This window comes from Malaclemys terrapin, chromosome 2 (assembly GCF_027887155.1).
Source record: "Malaclemys terrapin pileata isolate rMalTer1 chromosome 2, rMalTer1.hap1, whole genome shotgun sequence".
Classification (NCBI taxonomy): Eukaryota; Metazoa; Chordata; order Testudines; family Emydidae; genus Malaclemys; species Malaclemys terrapin.
Window position 1 is genome coordinate 111,959,486 of NC_071506.1, and position 18,036 is coordinate 111,977,521.

Consider the following 18,036-nt stretch of genomic DNA (forward strand, 5'->3'; position numbering starts at 1 on the left):
TTATTTTAGATGCCCATTTGAACCTTCTTTAAGGCTTTTCAGTGTCTGTTTTACAATGAAAGGCCCAACTCTTCACACAGTATTCCAAGCACCTTTTTAATAAGATTGCATTATTACCACATTTGCTTTATAAGAAATCCTAGTAAAAACATGCTTCAGGATTGCATTTGCCATTTTTGCAATGGCATTGAATTGTACGTTCATATCCAGTTTATGATCCCCTATAAGATCCACAGCTTCATTGCTCTGCATTCTAAGTAGCACTAGCTCATTTCTTGGATGATGATTATTTTTCTCTAGGTGTATTACTTTACATTTTATCTGCAAACAGAATCTTCTCATTTACATTTACCCATCTCGATACACCTGTCAGATGACACTGCAATTCTGATTTTTCCTGTTGGTGTTTATAATCCCTTTCTAAATTTGATATTATCTGCAGGTTTAATCAATGTGGCGTATATACATTTTCTTCTTGATTAAGGTATATAATTGAAAAGTACAAGTTTAAAGACTGAGCTGTGCAAGACCTCACTTCATACCTCCCCCACCTTTTGAGGTTAAATTGTTAATAATTAATGGCTGATTGCAACAGGTCAGACAATTGCTTTAATTGACACTATGCTGCAGTGGTTTTTATTGATACAAAATCATACTAATCACTAAGATTGTTTTTTTTTTTTTTTGTTTATGTAGCATGGTTACTTTACTCACCAAGCCTGTAATGACAGAAAATAAAGAATATTAGGTTTGACTAATCTGAGCTATGCTTTATCCACAATGTGACTTTCACTGCTCATCATGTTCTTCACCACTGAAGTGTTCATCACATATAGATTTTCTTATTATTGGTCACAAAAACCTGCTATTGAAGTTAGACCAAGTATTTGATAATTTTCTTGGGGTAAATTTGTCTAAAACATCTAAACGAGTTAGGATCTTAAGCCTCATTTTCAAAAGTCATTGCAACTTAGGCTCCTAAATCACTATGAATCTCCTTTACCTTTCCTTATCTTTTTTAAGGCCCATTCATAAAAGCCTTGCTCACACAAGTAAGCGAACTGATATCAATAGGACTACTTTGGGGCTCGATTAGCCACAAGAAGAGTAGGGGAGTAAAGATCATCACACACACACACACACACACACACACACACACACACACCCCGTGGTGTGCCAGCATTTGGGCTCCCAAATCTTAGATCCAGGTCCTAGAAGGGAGCTATGGGGCCTTATGAAAGATGCCGTCCCCATGAAGCAAGTGGCAAGAGAGGAGTAGGTTGAGCCGTGACTCATGACACATGCTGACCAATGGAGCTGGCTGGTCATGCAGGAGGAATTGAAGGGTATGTTGCACCCTGCAAAAAGGTGCCACAAATTACTAACACTGCTACAGCAACCAGGAGACTCCAGGAGGAATGGGGGATGTCTCTGAGGCATGAATACCTCTTGGTATTCCCCATGGAATGGTGCCTTCATGTGCAATCCCTTACTCAAAGCTCTGTTAATGACCCAATTTAGCCCTTTGCACGTAAGCATTGCAGGATCAGACCCTTAGAAAGCACAGAAGCACTTTATTTCTATTACATGCAACCTACAAGTGCTTGCACATTGATGCTGTTCCACACTACTACAGAGATATCCCCCAACCCTACGTATCACACTCAATATACCTTACACTCTATGTCATGGCACTTTCCCCGCCCCCCCCCCATTTCCATGCCATACTCTTATCTATGTTCAGCACCATTCAACCAGATGTCCTCCAGCACTTCAGGACACATATAAATACAACCATACTTTCTGAGACTGAAGGCGAGTGATCCACACAACAATTCTTTTGGTCTTTCTTGATACCTAAGCTATTAGAAAGACAATGTTCATCCTGCCAGTGTCCTTACAGGCATGGCAGCAAGTTCATAACACTATGCAGACTCAGTCACGCTCTCTTAAAATAAATGTTAGCATTTACTTTGCAGTTGCCTATGAGAATAAGGTTCAATGCCACAATATCAAAAACAGCCAAGTAAAAACACAAATATAGGGTTCTCTCTAATCTAGGGCTCTGGTCTTAAATGAAATAGCCACAAGAAGTCACAAGCAAAAGATTTTCATTGGATTTTAAGATCATGTCCCTACATGATGGCAACTCCCATTGATGTAAATGGTGATTGGATTTGTGTAACTGAGGGTGGAATTGAACCCCATAGCTATAATCTCAGGATAGTATCTCTTGATACTATTAGCTTGTTAGACCAGATGGAGACAAGCCTCACTTTCATTTGAGTCATGCCCTGACTGATCAAAACTGGAGTTCAAGTACATTAATCATAGTTGAAGTACCCTTTGATGCCCAAGGATGTGGAAGACAGATAACCATAGCTTCCTTTAGGCAAATCTTCAGATGCTTAGCAATGACTTGTTTGGCATGAAAAACTGAATTGGATTCCAAGATCATTCCATTCCTAAATTCCTTCAGTTGAGAATGAGGTAATTATTTTTTTTATCAAATATATTGTTTCTGTGAAAGACCAGCTACCAATTGCATTAAAACATCATCAGTCAGGTGCTGGTATTGAGTAAGTTCTCAGGGTCTGATTCTTCTCTGATAATGATGTACATTGGGGAGTAATTCCATTGAATTACAATAATGCTAAGCTGGTGTGAGAAGACAATCAGGTCCACAGATAGTGATGATACTTTTGATCAAAAACACGTTACCAATAATTGTATGAACCTGATTACAACTTCACCATTTATCATAATGATCCAGAAGGGCCAGATTCTGACACACGTTGAATAATACTTTGTTCTACAAATAGTTTAATTAAAAACTTCTTATAGTGTGTAAAATCTGGCCTTTAATGAATGGACAACTAGCTTTGAATGTTGCCTATTTTGAGATGCTCTGATATATATCAAAATTGTGTGCGACTTCTTAGGAAACTCTTGGGGTCAGATATTTCTTTTAGTTGACCCTTTTGCAGATCCTGTAAGTATGATTATCCAATAAGTTTTTATAAAAAGGGGGCTTCTAAATTACAAAACCTTAGATTATTCAGAAACCAGATGGGACTGTAATGTCAACCAAAAGCTGCAGTGTACAGACAATGCCATATCACCCATTTTAAAAAAAGAGGTACTTTTGATAATGAGAAAGGATTCTGTAAATACCCTTTTTTAATATAGCTGTGACACTGGGGTTTCCATCCAGTATGAAACTAGAGAAAAGACTGTTGAGAGTCTTTGGGTTAAGTTTAGAGGTGAGAGCAACAAAGATGATGTCGTGGTGGGCATCGGCTATAGACCACCAGACTAGGAGGATGAGATAGACGAGGCTTTCTTCAGACAACTAACAGAAGTTTCCAGATCACAGGCCCTGGTTCTCATGGGGGACTTCAATCACCCTGACATCTGCTGGAAGAGCAATACAGCAGTGCACAGACAATCCAGGAAGTTTTTGGGAAGTTTTGGAGACAACTTCCTGGTGTAAGCGCTGGAGGAACCAACTAGGGGCCATGCTCCTCTTGACCTGCTGCTCACAAACAAGGAAGAATCGGTAGGGGAAGTAGAAGCGGGTGGCAGCCTGGGCAGCAGTGACCATGAGATGGTCACATTCAGGATCCTGACAAAAGGAAGAAAGGAGGGCAGCAAAATATAGACCCTGGGACTTCAAAAAAAGCAGACTTTGACTCCCTCAGGGAACTGATGGGCAGGATCCCCTGGGAGGCTAATATGAGGGGGAAAAGGAGTCTAGGATTGCTAGTTGTATTTTATTGAGGGCGCAGGAACAAACCATCCCAATATGTAGAAAGAATAGCAAATATGACAGGTGACCAGCTTGGCTTAACCGAGAAATCTTTGGTGATCTTAAACACAAAAAGGAAGCTTACAAGATGTGGAAACTTGGACAGATGACTAGGGAGGAGTATAAAAATATTGCTTGAGCATACAGGGGTGTAATCAGGAAGGCCAAAGCACAATTGGAGTTGCAGCTAGCAAGGGATGTGAAGAGTAACAAGAAGGGTTTCTACACATATGTTAGCAACCAGGTGGTCAGGGAAACTGTGGGATCCTTACTAAATGGGGGAGGCAACCTAGTGACAGATGATGCAGAAAAAGCTAAAGTACTCAATGCTGTTTTTGCCTCAATCTTCACAGACAAGATCAGCTCCCAGACTGCTGCACTAGGCAGCACAGTATGGGGAGGAGATGAGCAGCTCTAGTTGTGAAAGAACAGGTTAAGGACTATTTAAAAAAGCTGGATGTGCACAAGTCCATGCAATGCATCAGAGGGTGCTGAGGGAGTTGGCTGTTGTGATTGCACAGCCATTGGCCATTATCTCTGAAAACTCGTGGTAATTGGGGGAGGTTCTGGACAATTGGAAAAAGGCAAATATAGTGCCCATCTTTAAAAAAGTGAAGAAGGAGAATCCGGGGAACCACAGCCTCATCTCAGTCCCTGGAAAAATCATGGAGCAGGTCCTCAAGGAATCCATTTTGAAGCACTTGGAGGAGAGGAAGGTGATCAGGAACAGTCAACATGGATTCACCAAGGGCACGTTATGCTTGACCAACCTGATTGCCTTCTATGATGAGATAACTGTCTCTGTGGATATGGGGAAAGCGGTGGACATGATATACCTTGACTTTAGCGAAGCTTTTGATAGTCTCCCATAGTATTCTTGCCAGGAAGTTAAAGAAGTATGGATTGGATTAATGGACTATAAGGTGGATAGAAAGCTGGCTAGATTGTCAGGCTCAGTGGGTAGTGATCAATGGCTCAATGTCTAGTTGGCAGCCACTATCAAGCGGAGAGCCCCAGAGTTCAGTCCTGGGGCCGGTTTTGTTCAACATCCTCATTAATGATCTGGATGATGGGAAGGATTGCACCCTCATTAGATTCACAGATGACACTAAACTGGGGGAAGAGGTAGATATGCTGGAGGGTAGGAATAGGGTCCAGAATGACCTAGACAAATTGGAGGATTGGCCAAAAGAAATCTGATGAGGTTCAACAAGGACAAGTGCAGAGTCCTGCCCTTAGGGCGGAAGAATCCCATGCACTGCTACAGGCTGGGGACCGACTGGCTAAGCAACAGTTCGCAGAAAAGGACCTGGGGATTACAGTGGACAAGAAGCTGGATATAAGTCAACAGTGTGCCCTTCTTGCCAAGAAGGCTAACAGCATATTGGGCTGCATTAGTAGGAGCATTGCTAACAGATTGAGGGAAGTGATTCTTCCCTTCTATTCGGCACTGGTGAGGCCACATCTGGAGTATTGTGTCCAGTTTTGGGCCCCCCACTACATAAGGGATGTGGACAAACTGGAGAGAGTCCAGCAGAGGGCAACGAAAATCATTAGGGGGCTGGGGCACATGACTTATGAGGAGAGACTGAGGGAACTGGGTTTATTTAGTCTGCAGAAGAGAAAAGAGTGGGGGGAGGGTTTGATAGCAGCCTTCAGCTATCTTAAGGGGGTTCCAAAGAGCATGGAGTTAGGCTGTTCTCAGTGGTGGCAGATGACAGAATAAGGAGCAACGGTCTCAAGTTGCAGTGGGGGAGGTCTAGGTTGGATATTAGGAAAAACTATTTCACTAGGAGGGAGGTGAACTACTAGAATCGGTTAGAGGTTTTTAAGACCGGCTTGACAAAGCCCTGGCTGGGATGATTTAGTTGGGGTTGGTCCTGCTTTGAGCAGGGGGTTGAACTAGATAACCTCCTGAGGTCTCTTCAACCCCAATCTTCTATGATCACCACAACAGCCAGGAGAAAAGGCAAAGTAACTAGTTTAAGAGCTAAACTGCCCAAACTATCCCTTTTAATCTGTAGTTTGCTTCTCTTGGGGAAAAATAAACTACTATTTCTGTCCTTTAAAGAAGTTGACAGGAAGCTGGCCAAGAGGAAAAAGAGTAATTAGACCAAATGGTACAATTATAATGAAGCCTGAATGCAAGTTAAAAAAAAAAAAAAAGAGGCAGCAAAAATCTGTTTCAGTGGACTCTAATTGAGAGGAGCCAGTTTGTATCTATCAATCTCAGTGCAAGGAGTTAGAAGGAAAGGTGAAGTCTTTCAAGTTAAGATGCCTAAAGTCAGGCATTTATGGTCTGGTATTACTCCCATTAAAGCCAATAGGGAAGCTGGATAATTGGAAGCTGGATAATTTACCTTAGTAAGTGACTTTAATTTCAGGAGTGATGAGTACCCACAGAGGTGCAGAATACCCACAACTAAATTAAAGTTCTTTATTTTTTTTGGCCAAAATCTCCAATATTTTCATGTTTTTTTTTTAATTAAATTCTAGGATATCTCATTGGGTTATTTCAGTCTGGTGTATTTTTCCCACTTGCTCACTAGATTTAGATGAGAGCATCCATTTTTGATTCATGACAACTATTGTGAACAAAAGAGAAATATCCTCTTCCTGCCTTAAAAAAATAGACAGAGTCAAACAAATTACTGCATACTATTAGGAAACATTAAAGTCATAGATTGGTTCTATGGTCTTAGCGTCAAATTCATGAAGAATTTTGAGTCTATCAATCCAAAATAGCCTAGCTAATTTGAAGGAGTTTAGGTCAGACCTAGAAAAAAAAATACAGAGAACCTAGAAACTACTATAGATTACAAAGTTATCAGAATACTCATATCAAACAAACAGTGTTATGCATGTAAGTACGAGATAGCTGGTGAAATCCTGACCCATGGAAGTCATTGGCAAAGTTCTCATTGACTTCAGTGGAGACAGATTTTTACCCAGTACATCTAGTGATTAGATTAGTTGGCCTGTGAGTCGGGATTTGTGGGTAAATTTTGCCCTTTCTTTCACCCATGCAATCCAATTGATTTGTAAATGAGGGCAGAATCTGACCCCTGCATCCTCTTCCTGTGTTTGCCACTGATCTGACAGATCTAAACATCAGGCATGGAGTGAGTGTGAGGGAGTGAACTGCTCTCTCACCCATACATGTGGTCATCTCCAGGTCAGGCTGAAGCAGGCTGGCAGAACAAAACAGGAAGCCTGCACTGCTGCAGCCTATCCTGTGGAGAGAGGACTTTAGTGCCCTGCACTGACATTTTGACACCTTTCCTCAGCACTAGAATTCACAACCAGGAATATAAATCAGCAGAGAAAGCACTTCAGCTTGGCCTTCTTAATCTAATGCATTCTTTTGTAATAACAACCCTCCACAGCTGTTTGAGGAAGAAACCGATGGCCTATTCTGTGCCATTATTGCAAAAAAAGCATTCTGGCACCACGCACACATTGGGTCTACCTATACAAAGCCACTTGTCCATGAAATTGACAATAATTTCATTGTGTAATATTATGAGGATCACAACAGTAGGTATTTGCAGTAGATTTTATTTCAATACTGCAGGTGGAAAAAATAAAGAAACACAGTCAATTCTTACAACACAACAAAGGTATCGTCCTTTCACCCACTAGCTGCTGTGCATTTGGCACCATGCAGTATGCCTGTGCTGTGCAAAAGAATCTGCACATATACTAGAAATGGTGAATTATGACTTTCCAAAGGTCTTACCATACAGGCTTCACAAAATTATTCTTTTATACAGAAATACATAACTAGAGTTACCATCAGCAAAAACTCCTTCCAATCTATTTCTGCAGTAAGGGAAACTAGACATTGTGCATCTTGGGGCTATTTGAAGAGGAGATATGCACTTGCTTTCATGCTGAATTTTATGATCAAAATACTTTTGCAATATTCTACAAGTTTCATAAACATTTTTCAGCAGGGTCTTGAAATTTTGACTAAGCAAAATTGCTGCATTCATAAAAGCTCTTAACTAAACTGGAATTGGCAAAAAGAGACATTACAAAAATCTCAAAGCAAAAAGACAGGAGAAATATGTGTTTTATATTTGCAATAGAGAACAGCCTAAATGGCAATATTTGGATCCAGATTTCAGACTTATCAAAATTTGCGAGGGTGCTTAGAACTAGTGGTTTCAGATTGGCCCTCTTTTTTTTTTTTTTTTTTTTTTTTTATTTTACAGAGGGATCAGTTTAAAAAAAAAAAAAAAAACAGCTCTGTTTCCAGGTTCAGATGTTTGGGGTGGATGTGATAGGCCCATTTCTATTACAAACATACACAAATGGAGACTTACAAAACTCTGCAACAACAGCCCAAAATAGTGAAATTAATGAGCACTGATAGTAGGTAAAGAACTGCAATCCTGGTTTGTCAACTGAATTTGAGGAGCAGTTCTACTATCTCAACTCAGCTGATTTCTAACATAACTACTTACCTCCCACCCACAATATGGACTTGCATTTCTTATCATTTCCATCATATATGGACCCATTGCCCATGGCAGACTGTGGGGAAGAAAAAAAAAAAAAAAGGGAGGGGGGCAATGACTTTTTAGTGGCGGCATGCAGTATCAGATAAAGGGCTGAACTTGCCACTCTGGCAAACCACGCCGAGTATGGGAAAGGGAGAAGAGTAAGTTAGGAATTACCGATTCTCCATTCTTTCTTTAACGGTTAGGGACATACATGTTATGATTTTATGTTGTGATGTGTACACATTGCATGAGTAAGATAAAGCTGTGTTCATATTTATTTTCACTCATCATGGCCAGTATAAATGCATAAAAAGCCACTCACACTTTAGAATTACTGGACATATTTTGGGACTCAAACTACAAGTACACAATACTGTCTTTACTTTCATTAGACATACAAGGATGGGAGGAGCAAAGGGTCCCTGAGCCATCTTGCTGGTACAGGGCAGGAATGTTTAGAGAGGCCAGTTCTGGAAAATGGGGAAGATGCATTCTGAAATATGCCTAAATTAGGCTACACACCAGAGCTTCATGAGCCCCCATCTAGTGCCTTGCATTGACTGCAATATATATGCTGGGTCAGGTTCCCAGCCCTCACACCCACAAGCCAGCTGACCAATTCCCCTTGGGGATGGTGAATACTGATGAAAGCTTTAGTCAATCCGCCCCCCCCCCCCTTCTATAGTTTAGGAAAGTAAGTGCACTAAGGTGAAGAGAGTATCCTGCCCTGCTGCTGCACAGGTAAGTTTCGGGGAGGGGAAAGAGATTGTTTTTACTTGTGAGCCCTATTCTCCCCACACCACCTGCGCGCTTAAATACAGCAAACTCTCACAACATCCATCCTTCTTTCTCTGCTTTTTAGTAATCTTTGCAATTTTAAAACAGACTGTAAAGTAGCATCAGGAAGACAAGACATGATAAATTTGAAGACATGCCATAAATCCTCTTTGCATTGTTTTAATTGCAGCTGACAGAGAATAAATAATGTTTCTACAGAAAAAAATTATGGTACAAAAATTAAGCAAACTGACAGTCTCCATGTTGGAAATTATTTTTTCCGCACTTTGCTTGTCCTATATTGAATACCTCTCCTAATTTGGCAAATTTCAGGGCAGTTGTGCCTTAATAGTTGTGCAGGAGACATTGTTAATGAGTTCTTAGGGCCTCCTTATGACAGGGATCACTGACATTACAGCTCACAAGGGCCCCAAAGAAGCTTTCTAATACGTGGACCATGGACATAATAGACCACAGTGGCATTTCCAGAACCAGTTGATCTTGTCAATATGTATTTAGGGACTCTAGAATATGTAAATTCTGACTGTAAAAACTTTAAAGCACAAAAGGTCTGCTTAGCAACATTTTAATCCGTAGATTCTTGACTCATCAGACAGCAGTATCTCCATGTCACAATTTATGCACTCCTTTGTACATAACTCATTGCAACATAATATGGACTTTAACAGATCTTTGCTGGACCCAAGCAAGTCCATCTTAAAAAAATCCTGTTTTTCAATTATTGCACATTTGCATTCAAAAAGTCATGTCTTGCGATTATTGCACATTTGCATTTCTAGACATTTTAAACTGAATAACTTTAAAATACCTTCACTTCTGTTCTTCAAACAGACAATGCAATTTCTTTTGTGATAGGAGGTGAAACAGAAATCATTCTCAGCTGCCATAGTCTCCCAAGACATATTCAAAAAGTTGCACCCATTTTAATATTTATGCCCTATACCCATAGTGCACAAATCCATTAGACTATTGGCCTAAAAAAATATGTCAGGCAAAAGATGACTAGGGGCAAAATCTTTCCCTTAAGTGTCATGGCTCTCTGCTGGGATGGTGGTGGTGGAAATGGAGTGGCATCTGCTGAACTATGGCACTATAATCATTACTCCACTATAGGCCAGGACAGCTCAGAACAGGGAGGGCCAGGAGGAAAATATGTGAAGTGAAATTTACTGCTTTCTGCAAATGTCCAAGCTAATGTGTGCGTTGCATACTGTAGCATGTGTGCTGAGGGATTGGTGATACGGCCATATCCCGGGACTGTTGGATCACAACCCTTGAGGCCAGCAGGCATTGTAGTTGGGCCCCTTTCAATAGTAGCGTTGGATTAGAACATTGTCCTGATGCTGGACTGATGCACTGGGAGTGGCTCTCTGCACCCTCTTCTCCCCTAATACACCCATGCAAGACAGGGCAGGATTTGGACTTAAAGCTCTTTTTAAGTCATAGGAGTGCTGAAAAAGGCATCAGATGTCTATGCAATGTACCATTTACACATCCTTCTAAATTGCAAAATAAATTTGTTTCTGAGCTGACACCTTGTATGTTAAATGTTGCCTCAATGTTCCTGCAATCTCAGCTACAGACAGCGAACAGAGGAGCGCACCTGGTGGTGTGAGGAATCTACTTCTTTTGGACTTTTCAGAAAGCCAATGTCAGGCCTTACATTTTATTAGAATCCTACTAAAGACCCAGACAATAATACATTGCAGGCAATTCTTATTCTTAATCTAGTCAGAATTACCTACCTCACTGTATGCAATGTTTAAGTACATGCAGCGCCACCGGAGTGTGCGTGTGTGGTTGTTCTTGATATTGTGTTAGTGCCTACAATACACTAGATGCTTTCCAAACACAATGACTCTGTCAGACATCTCCCCTACCGTAAGGTGAGGCCAAAAACAGAGATGGGGGAAGGGGAAAAAAGAGATCGGACCAAAGGCTTTTTTTTCTTCCCCTCTCCTTGTCCTTGCTATGGCCAAGAGGCTGTGAAAGGAATAGAGTTGTAAAGACTCATCCCTTTCACAGCAGCCAGAAAACTCTGGAGAGGAACAAGAGAATGAAAGAGCCTCCTTTTTCTCAGGAGCTAAACAGAGGAGGAGCTTTAAATCAGACTCCTACTAGCTACAGATGGATACAAAAGATGGAGCCTCCAAATATATTCCATTCTCTTGTCACCCAGAGTCTGGTTTAATCAAAATCACAGCACCTTCCCACTTCCAAACTTATGGTGCTGGCATGAAGACTGGGTTTCTTAGACATCACATACTACAATACTGACTGCCTTTAACCCTGGCCTGTGCCCCCCCGCACCCTCATCTTTCATATCAGTCTCTCCCTAGTGGGTTAATCCAGTTAGCAGGTGTTCAGTGAATTTTGCAAGACCTAGTCTAGTAGATTTCATAGGCAAGAAGCTAAATTTTCTTTTGCTTAACTTCATCCAATTACTCCTGGAAATCCTGACAGACTCTTAGCAAGATATCACCATGTACATTTATACTGTGCTCCTGAAATTATGCTTTGATTAATAAGTGGGGTGGATAAGAAGGCCACAGCATGAAGGCATGTTCTTCTATGCTGTCTGACTACAAATAAGACATGCTGATGTAACAAATAATAGGTATACATCTATTACAAGGCACTGAAATAGAGCAAGAAATAAAATGTTATTGCTATAAAAATTAAAATTGTGAGGAATATTTGCCTCCCACTCTGATCGAACAGCAGAACGCAACAGTATTAAACATCCAACAGTATATTTAAAAAGATAGGGTTTTGCAATGTTTTGCCAGTCAAGCAGAAACTCATAACAGCTGTACCCTGATGCTTTTTCGCCTTGCAGGAACCAGCACTTACTGCTTCTGACTCTAGACAAAAAGCATATAATTTTGCCTGAACCAAAAAAAGATGCAAAAATACATGAGAAAAAATGTGAATGAAAAAGACAGGAGAAAGGAAGAAAACAACCATTTATTTGAAGACTGGATTCGATCTACTCTTCTGATCTCTTTTCTACCTTCCCAATATCTCCCTGTACTCAGCTCCTTACTCAGATTCGTGCCATGGTATTATTATTATTATTATTAATAAACAGTAATAATACCTGATTTAAGGTATGCTGCTCCCACAACTCATGTTTTCCATTAACGAATCAGAAGCTTTGTTTTACATAAGAAACAGTCAGCCATGCAAAACATCCTGCTATGGAGAACTCCACTAAGGAGGGGCAAATAAGTAAAGGGACAATATTTGAAAATACAAAAAGGAGAGATGAGAAAACTATTGATCATATCTGTGGCTGAGGTATAAACATGGATCAAATAATAACATTAAGGGGGAAAACATATGAAACATCTATAAGAATAAGGAACAACATGCTTGTTCAGACCAATGGTCCATCCAGTTTGGTATCTCTCTCTCTTACGGTGGCCAGCATCAGATGCTCTGGAAGAAGGTGCAATAATGTCTAGTGGATATTTATGGAATAACCTGTCCCCAGGGAAACTTTCTTCCTCAATCCTATCATTTAGTTGTGGGGTATTTCTCTGAAGTGTAAGAATTCACAGTACAGTCCTTATAAAAATATTTTTAAATTCTAACTATAGAAGTTCTCATTATCCAAATAAACATCTAATCCCTTTAAAAATCTCACTAAGGTCTTGTCTTCACTGATAATCTTGTGGTAATGAGTGTCACTGGTTAATTCTACATTATGTACAAAAATATTTTCTTTTATCATTTCATGAAATGTTCCCAGGTTTTTGCAGCAAGAGAAGAGTTAAATAGAAACACCCGCTTTACCATCTCTATATTATTCATTATTTTGCACACCCCTATCATGTCCCTTTTTACTCACCATCTCCCTTCACGTGGAAGTATTTCAGTGCTTTTAATCATTTTGACCACTTTTCTCTGAACTCCCTCTATTTCTGCTCTATTGATTTTGGGACAGAATGACCAGAACTCAAAGTGTTCAAGGTGATGACAACCACTGAGTTATAGACTGACATTTCAGTAATTTCAACTTTATTTGCTATCCCACCCTTTATACTTCCTAACATTTTGTTTGCTTTTTGGACCACCAAAGTTTTAATGGCGAGCATTCAGTGTTGCCCAGGCCTCTCTTTGACAGGCTTAAATAACAATATTTTCCAATTTGATCTTCAGCATGGGAGAGCAGGAAGCCATGTCACCTCGAAAGATGGCATCTAAGCTTAGAAGACAGCAGGGTCCACAGAGAGACGCAAGATTGGAGCAGACCACTTGGCTGCTCCCTAAAGACACTGAAACTGGAAGGTGATGGCAGACTGATGGGTCTTTCCCCTAATAACACTCTCTACAGTACACCTCTGCAATCAGTAGTGTCTAAAGAGAATGAGATAGGATGATCAAAATGTCACAAACACAAAAAATGAAATAAAAAAAAATACCAAGCCCATGTTTGCCTTTTCCACCCCCATTTCTTTTGTTTTCTTTTTTTCACAATTGTGAGTAAATAACCCCAAAAGTATTCTTTTCTCTTCCTCCCCTCCCAGTTTTAAAACTGCAAACAATTATACGAACATACTGTTCTGTAACAGGGAAGTCTGCTGCACTTTCTCCTCCAGGTTACCACTAACTTTCATTGGAGAAAAAGGGAATTACTCAGACTCCTGGGGGCAGGCTGCAAAGAACTGGAACCCTGATCGTTGGGCCTCGCCTTGGGAAGCAGTGACTTTTTTTGCTCCGTTATCTAATTTCCCCAGTAGGGTTCCCCGCTTGTCATCTGTGGTTTCCTCAAAGACCTCAGTCGATACTGGGAGTTCTACAGGGCCTTATGTCTAAATGATTGCCAGGACTCTCTATAACAAGCCCAATGCTCTCCTGAGTGATGTTCTGTACAGTCTTGCCAGTGAACCTCTCATGGTTAGCCAAGGCTTGCAAAGATCTTTGATTGTGTACAGCCATTTTATTTTGGGGCTAGAGATTTCTGCCATGAGCAGTTTAGCGGAATATGAATGATTCATGACAGTGCTGTACAAATGTAGTTAACTACTTGCCTCAGGCAGAGAAATTAAGTTTTAGGTAAGGAAGTTCATTTGACCCTATTTCAGCACCTAAAGATTGAAGGTGTGATTTTCCCCCTTTTTCTTTAACTTCAGACTTGTCAGTTGAAACTGTTTCAATGTCCAATGTTTAAGGAAAGCATCATGTAAATCAGCTTGCTACTGTAGCCCTTTGAATTTGCATTCCTTAAATAGGTACCACAAAAATACCTATGTGTTATGTCACACACAATCCTGCCTGATCCTATGTCCCTATGCAAGGGCCAGGCCCAACAGCAATCCCTGTGCTTCATCAGCACAAGGACAGCTCTTTTTGTTACTCCCTGGTGTGCAAAACACTCTAAAGTGAATGAAGGGATGGGATTCTAGCTACATGCTACATTCTGGCCAGTAGAATTAACCAGCTGTGCAGAAGGGACCCAAAGAGATGGTGGTTGCATCAAATAATAGCACACACTCTGTGCTTGCAGGAGCTCCCAGATCACCCCTTGGGATAGTGTAACCCCACAATACTTCTAGAACAGGGTTGGGTACAAAAGGTACACAATCTGGGTGTTTCTTTAATTTACGATGCATCCACACTAGGGAAAAAAGTGGTTTTTTTGCTGCGCATTAGCTAACATGGTAACTAGCACTGGTAAAAACCCTTGTAAAGACAAGACAGTTTGTAGCTTTCTCCCATGTGAGCAGGTTGAGGTAGAGGCTATCAATAAATAAATAAATAAATAAATGAATGAATGGAGATATCCTATCTCCTAGAACTGGAAGGGACCTTGAAAGGTCATTGAGTCCAGCCCCCTGCCTTCACTGGCAGGACCAAGTACTGATTTTGCCCCAGATCCCTAAGTGGGCCCCCTCAAGGGCTGAACTCACAACCCTGGGTTTAGCAGGCCAACGCTCAAACCACTGAGCTATCCCTCCCCCCTATGGGCATGTCTAGACTGCAACTATAGGATGTGAATGCAAATCAAGTACACATACCTGATCTAGCTGTAGTCTAGCTAGCTCAAGTCCCGTAACAGTGAAGCCATGGCAGCGTGCACACTAGCTGTATGAATAATTACCCAGGGTTCCAGGTTGGTTTGTATAGCCTGCCCTGAAGCACATGCTGATGCAGCTTCACTGCTGCGGGTCCCTGTGGTAGTTAGATTAAAGATAACATGGGTATGTCTGCTTGAGCTGCAATTGCACCCTGCAACTACAGTGTAGATATACCCCATGGGGGAGCCTAGCATTTACCTAGAATAGCTAACACGTGTGAAAACAAAACACTTCATTAGGATTTTACCCTGCATTAGTTAACCTGTGGTAAGAACATACCCTTCTGCCTAAATAAAAAACAACCAAAAATCTCCTCTCTCCATACTTGCCTTTCCAACTACCAATTCAATGCCTCGGAGATCCTCAAGCATGCAGTCTACTCAGGCCCAGTCCGCCCAGGATCACGCTCAGCAGCTACTGAAATCAATGTGATTTGAAGGTACTCAGCATGTCCCAGAATATGCTGATCACCTCAACTGCCACAGCACTTGGATCTGCTGTAATCCAATTCCACCCCTTCTCTACCCCCTGCGAATCTCCTCTTACCAAGTCTCCCCCTGGTTAAGTATCGGGCATATTCTCATTCTCTTTGATCTTTCTGTCATTTTCAAAACACTGTCGCTCCACCTCTGCTCTCTTCCTGGGGCTTTTGAGACTCTATTCTCTCCTGCCTCCCATCCTTCTTCAGCGCCTTACTGGTATTCTTCTGTCCTCACTCCTCTCCTCTTTTCTTTTCTTCTGACTCTATTCCTAGGTGACCTCATCTGCTCTCATGGCTTCAGTTATCATCTCTAAGATGAGGACTCGTACCTGTCCCTCCTTGACCTCTTCCTGTCTGTTCAGTCTTGCATATCTGACTGCCCCTGGAACATTTCATCCTGGATGGCCAGATGCCAACTCAAACTTCAGAGGGTGAAAACTGAACTCCTCTTTCCTCACAAACAGTTCTGTGCCCCTTCCATTTCCACCACCATCCTCTCAGATACCCAGACAGGCAGCCCTAGTGCTTTACACTCCTCTTTTTCAGATCTTTTTAATTCTCAGACTACACAAGCTCTAAGTTCATCCTCTACTTTCCATGCTACTGCTAAAACCTTTCTTCACTTTCCACCTTGAGTACTGCAACCTCTTACTCTTTGGACTGCTTACTTCCCACTTCATCAGTCCATCCCAAAATGCAGCTGCTAAAATGAATTCCTCTCTCATGGGTCTGACCATGCCCATCTACGTGCTCAAGTTCCTTCACTGACTTCTCACTTTCTGCATTAAGCTCAGCCAACATAGCTGGAAATACAGTTTCATTACTTCCTAGCATTCCATGAGAAACTTATGGCACCTGTAGCAAGAAAAGAGTTAATAGTTGTAAATCAAACTCTATCCTTTTAAAATTGTGGTCAAAGACCATTTAAATGAGGAAGAATGAAATATACCACTGTACCATGAGGTAAAAATCAGAATTCTGAGATGTCTCAAAGGTCTGTAAACTGAAAGCCTGCCTTTTTTGTGCTTTTGTATTTCTGGGTTATCTCATAACTAGTAGGATATTGTTATTAGTCTACATCCCACTGAAAATTAGAGATTGAACAAACTAACATAAAAGGAAGGGAGATTAGCAGACTCTCAGACGCATAGTACTGTAAAGGATATATGCAACTGAGGTTATACACTTAAGCATACACATACACGTTTGTTAAAAGAAAAGACACCTACGATCTCTTCTTACTGTGCTTGCAATTATACATACAAGGCTGTGGAAACTGAAAAAGGATATTGATGTAATCTATTTACACATCAATTCAATTAAACTGACAATGCATATTTTTAAAAAGTGGCTTAGTCTGTTTTTAGGGATAAATGAATCATGCTAATACTGTAAAGTACCTGCGACTGCTTTCCAAATCTCTTAATTTAATTTTCATAGGGCTTGCTGTCATCAACAATATGTAGGTGGGGGGGAGGGGAGGGGAGGAGAGAGGAGAAGCACTTTTTTAAAAAGGCATATAGCATGGCCTGATTTCTTCTCTCCATTGCACCGGTGTAACCAATAGGGAGTTTAACCCAATGTGTATTTCCAGGATTCCAAGACTATCCATACTCTACACCGAAAGGAATTCCATTCAGCTTCACTTGCAATTTAAATCAAAGGCAACTATAATTACACTATCAGGGCTCTAATTTTGAAGAGACATTAGCAAAACCATAGTTACTTCATTAAGCTGCAGACCAGTGGCTGACAAAGGACTAGCAGATCCCAAATAATATTTTGTTCCTTTGCTGAGAGCAAACTAAGCAGGCTTTTGTTAATTCCGGAACCAGCTTAAAAGTGTCAAAAGCTGTGAAATAAAGGGGCAAGCACCACAAACAGTGAGCAGCCCCAGAGAGTTATTACATTTTCATAGTCACATTTATAATCAAAAACCTCTCTGACCTTCAGGAAATGAGCTCTGCCTACTGTATCAGTTTTAACTAGCTCTAACTAAAGAACCTTCAAATCTGAAGTAAAATGTAAAGCAACACAACAAAACAAACTCATATTAAACAAGGACGTGGGGTACCATCTGTGAGGATATTTCTGCATGGATGGTTTTATGCCTCTTCTCATTCTCTCCTTCTCCTAATTGCTGACTCTAGCAATATCCAAACAATTTGTCATCGCTCTCTTTATACACTGCTTTTACAGAACATAAAAAGCGTATACTTACCAGTACAAACACCTGTGATTTTATGATCACTCTCCTGGAATACCTTTTGAGGTTTTGTTCAATCCCAAAAGGAGTGGGGGAGGATGTGATAGCAGTTGTCTGCTGAAGGACACTATATTAATCCCAATAGAACCACA

At 40.8% G+C, this 18,036-nt stretch overlaps 1 protein-coding gene across 9 annotated transcripts in view; it reads right to left on the minus strand.

Annotated features, from left to right (window-relative positions):
* The window catches only part of PHACTR1 (phosphatase and actin regulator 1), a 418,901-nt gene that overhangs the window by 180,149 nt on the left and 220,716 nt on the right, over window positions 1-18,036 (minus strand). The window contains exon 1 of one of the 9 annotated variants that reach the window (XM_054018767.1): window positions 17,900-17,983. The exons of the other annotated variants lie outside the window; for them this stretch is intronic. The gene's annotated coding sequence lies outside the window, so the exon portion shown is untranslated. Of the gene's footprint in view, window positions 1-17,899; window positions 17,984-18,036 lie in introns of those variants that run through there. 9 annotated transcript variants of the gene reach the window in all.